At 48.7% G+C, this 4657-nt stretch overlaps 1 long non-coding RNA gene across 1 annotated transcript; it reads left to right on the forward strand.

The window, feature by feature from the left end:
* Positions 1-308: 308 nt before the first annotated feature.
* On the forward strand, positions 309-4181 carry LOC128085855 (uncharacterized). Its single transcript, XR_008209129.1, has 3 exons — positions 309-530; positions 2019-2335; positions 3161-4181. It is a non-coding gene; the product is annotated as an uncharacterized LOC128085855 (long non-coding RNA).
* Positions 4182-4657: the final 476 nt, after the last annotated feature.

The raw sequence follows: 4657 nt of genomic DNA on the forward strand, positions 1-4657 counted from the left end.
ATAAAGTATCTGCAGAGCTCATGCCTCAGTTTCCCTGCCATTGTCTTTGTCTGCCCCCTCTTAGCAGCCATTAAAAAATGAGACAAAAATAACACTGTTCGAGCTGAATGTATCTCTGTGCAGAGGGATCATGTAATGCCCTCTACAGTATGCAAACCTTGCCTTGAGACTGCATATGGCTGATGGGTGAAGCAGCCACACAAAGAGGGCTGTTGTATTGTCAAGCTCCTTCGGCACAATAGAAGTCTCTCTCATCAGCATAAAGCTCTTTTGTGCGGACAGCAAAGCATTTTCAGGGGCCAGTTTGCCACAGTGGAGGGAACAGCCCCAGACACCAGGCAGCATCAGACTTTCACCATCTCCTTTTCCACTGTGAGGAGTTTTTCTCTGACATTGCTTCCTCTACACTAAACACACAGCTGCACTGAGGCTGGAGAAACAAGCTACTGAAAGAGGCCTTCTCATGCACCCACTTCTTCTGCCAAGGCACAGTAAGGGAGCCTCCATCTTCTCCTGTCAGGACACTGTTGGTAAGGTGACCTCCAAACTGTGCCATCTGCCCTTCCCCACAGTTGGTGGCACGTGATGAAAGATGCGGTAACACCTCATGATGAGTGTTCATCCCTGAAAGGGGAAGGACCAGGGGAGACTGGGAACTGCAGCTGCAAGTTCAGAGCTGTCCTGGGGCCTTCTGGCAAGGATGCCAGGTGTGCCTGGGACGCTAGGAGCCTCTAACTCCTTATCCTGAGCCCTCCAGGGCCAGCGTTGGAAGTCCACTCAAATGTGCTGACATGAGTCTATCTTGTGAGCTGAGGGAGCTCCTCCTGTTGCTCTGTCAGGACAGGAGCACTTGTGAGGCCTGTGCTGGAAACCACATCTGAAAACAGACCGTGTCAACAGAATATCAAACCAGACATCGGTTACCTCTAAAACCACATGTGAAGCCTGATTTTAAGCTGAATCTGCCAGAAGTGCATGGCCAAATGGTTCATGTGACCGCATTTCCTGTTGTCCCTGGGACCAGAGTGCTGCGTTGCCATGAAGCAGAGCATTCATCTGTTGAGGACGGAGCAGCCTCGGGCACCTCCAGATGCTCCCATCGCTGCGAGACCTGCCCAGGCAGGCTGCTGATCCTCAGGGGTGTCCCGGCCTGTGCAGGGCACCTGGCTGGTTCATGCAGGGAGAGATGGGGAGGGATGGTCCAAAAGGAGAGAAGAATTGGAGCGGTTCAACAGCATCTGCCCTCCCTGTCGACAGACTTAGGGCACTGGGTGCGGTGGGCATTTTTGTGTATTGATGAGCAGCAGAGGAAGAGGAAAGGACGGCCTGAATGGGGGCACATAGGGTGAGAGAGGGAGGCTGCCATGCTGCTCTATCCCCGCTGCTTCGAGCAGCATTTCTTTTCTGCACATTTAATATGCAATTATTTGATGGGGTGTATTAGAGCATAACGGCCATAACTTAAGACCTTTCAGTCAAGATTAAACAGGTGCCGAGGCTTTCTTTTCAAGGCTGGGAACAGCTGTGAGCCTCCCCTTCTCATACGTGACTACAGTACACGCGGGGGCCTTCCCGTGCCCTCCCCCTCCATGCTGTGTGCTCCCTCAAAGGCCCTTTTTTGTCTTCCCACAAGACACCGTCCAGGCAATTCACAGGGAGCAGGCGAAAAGAAGCGTGATTTATTAGCTCTGGCGTGGAGGGCAAGGTTTTGACCTCAGGTGTGAATCTGAGAAAAATATTATTTTCCAGACAGCCAGCTCTCTCCGAGTGAATTAAAACTGCTATTGTGAGGAAATGTATTAAAGCCATTTCAGCTTTTATGACAATATCAGCACGGCTACTTTACAGAGCGCCTAGGATGCGGACTTGCCCCAAGGTGCTTTATAATCATCTGTTTAAAGGGAGAGAATTTGCCTGCAGAGATGAATCAATGAGTGTATTTTATGAAACATTAATGACTGCTTTTGTAGATGTAAATTCCGGGGTATGTTCTTGCATCTCTCCATGCTGTCCTACAGCTGCAGCTGAAGCCCATTTGCCGTTATGAGGATCATCATCCAGCAGCACAGTTGAGCTGGAGGAGCTTTACATCATCTCCTAATGTAAACAATATTGTAAGAGAGTCCGACAGCCCCACAGGATTTTCATTGGGCGATGATTGATGTGGAAAGGGATGGAGCTGCAGTGATTCTGCATCAGTCACAGCTCTCACTTGGCTCTCAAACTGACCCTGTTAGCACAGTCTGACTTGGATCATTTGTCTCAGAAGTACCAAGGGATTTTAAAACAGCTGTGGATTCAACCATTTCAAATGGGAACATATTTTTGGTTTGTGGTAAGAACAACATAAACCGTATGCGTTTCAGAGCTCGGGCCCCAGCATTCCTGGCTTGTTTTGTAAGCGCGTCTTTGCTTTCCTCTGCAGCATTTGCACACGCGGCTCCACAGCTGCTTTTTTTTAGTTTTGTTTTTCCACTTCAAGTCTTCCTTCCCTCCTCTCCAGTTCCCCCTCTCCCCCCCCTCCCCTCCAAGAAAGAAAGACAGAAAGAAAATGAATCCCCTCTGCAAAAGGTTTAAACTCCAGCAATGCTTAAGCAAAGGAAGGATTTGTGTTCACCCACTGGTGTGTCTCCCATCTGACGTATTTTCTCCTAATTGCTGTTGATCACATAAATGCCTGTTGGTAAAAGCAACTACAAGATGTCATAGTCAGATCCATGGTGCAGTAACAGCGCGCTGCCAGCCCTCTCTGTGTGTCCAGATGGGTATCCCATTTCACTAATGCAAAAGTACTCTGATTTTCTTCTCCTCTCTCCAGAGCATCCCATTGCTCTGCCCCTCCTCCTGCTGCAGGTCCCTTCCCTAGTGACATCTGTTCCCAGGAATGATGAGACAAGATTTGAAGCAATTACTATAGTTTGTATTTCCTGAGCCAGCTTGCTGTGTGTGTGTTAAGAACACAAGTGCTTAAAGTCAACAGGGTGTAGAAGGTAACACAGTTCCCCACCTCAAAGCTAACGATATTTTGCTATATACATAAGAGCTGTAGGTCTTAATTTTCTGGCTCCTTTCTCAATTGTACAATTTTCAGTTATTGCTTAATGAAGCATACTTGCCTCCCATAATGTGATATTATATTATCTCTATGCTCTTGTTAAAGGCCTTGTGCTTCACCCCAAGCACCTGTGGCTGATACGCAAGGAGAAAAGCTCTGATGTGCCAATTGGACTCTGATTTTGTGGCAGGACAAGCCAGACTTTGGAAAACACTCCTCTGCCTTCCTCAAGGCCGAGCACAGCAGGGAGCTTGAGGCGCCTGGTGCCTGAAATGGAGGAAGGCAGGCTCTGTGCTGCACGATGGATGTCACAGCAAGAGGGAGAGCCGAGTTATTTCCGCAATCCCTTCGCATAATGGATGGGGATGTCAAGTTGCCGTCATCTGAAGTATGAGCACCTTGGAACCAAACAAAAAATGACTGGCGGTGTCAGCTTTCAGGAATGTATGAGCAGAGGTGATGGGGAGCTGCACATGCAGCTCAGGCTTTCTCCAGCGTCTTCCTTTCAGCACAAGGGATGACCTTGGCCCCTCTCCTCTTCCTCCACAGGCTGTCACGCACAGATCTCCCGGTCTGAACCCTGTGCACACTCGCTGCAACGTGAGCAGCTCTCAGCGGGCGGTGCCTCAGGCAGGAGCCCAGCTCAGGGCGGAGTTGTGGCTCCAATCTGCAGATCTGCCAGAGGGCTTTGAACAGATCTGAGCATCTGCAAATCCTGCCTGGCTTCTGATCCGTCTCTTTGCTGTCAATTGCTTGTGTGGAATGTGATACACAGATCCACTGGGCAGCATCCTCTGTACAGACACAAGTGAAGATGGAGCAGAGCTTAGTGCTAATCACAGAATGACTGCAGTCACACCTCAAAGTCTCCTGGCCAGAGGATGAAGCACTGACCATATCATCATCATTGCCTCCATCATTTTGAGTAACCCTGACGGTGAGCTATTGATGGTATGCTGAAGAGCTGTCTGCTCTCCATCCATCACAGTCCTCTCTCAAAGTGGGGACTCAAGTGCAAAAAGTCTCATTGCTCACATCTTGGTCTTGGATGGCCAGAAATTCTCATCTCCAAGGCTGTAGTGGTGCTGTATGGTATTAGTAGGAAATTGCAACTCATGTTTTCCCTAGAAAAGGTGCTGGAGAGAACTTCTCTCCATTTGGAACAATTCCAGCCCAGTCCCTGTCAGAGCTTTGACCCACAGAAGGCCATGTGGAGCAGAATGGGAGTTTTTCTGAGTTTTCTGTGTCCCCACCCATGGACTGTCAGGATATTTCAGTGTCTGGAGAAAGTTCCCATCCGCAGCCCCACGTCACCAACAATCCCACAGTGTAATGGAAGTTCATTCCTAGGAAAGCAGGGCTGTTCTGGCATTCAGATCAGATTCTGATTTGAATTCAGTTTAGTCCACCAAGTTAATAACAAGGGCTAGGATCACAATCTGATGGAATAACTTAGTAAGCCATGTGAGGTCACTATTGCTTCTTGAAAATATGGCTTAAACATAATTTACCTGGCAGTAACTTGACCTGGAAGAGAGAGGTTTATCTTCTTGGCATGCTGTGTCTGAGTAGCTTGACAACCTCTACATAGATTTGAGATCT

This window comes from Tympanuchus pallidicinctus, unplaced genomic scaffold (assembly GCF_026119805.1).
Source record: "Tympanuchus pallidicinctus isolate F22 unplaced genomic scaffold, pur_lepc_1.0 scaffold3, whole genome shotgun sequence".
NCBI classification, from domain to species: domain Eukaryota; kingdom Metazoa; phylum Chordata; class Aves; order Galliformes; family Phasianidae; genus Tympanuchus; species Tympanuchus pallidicinctus.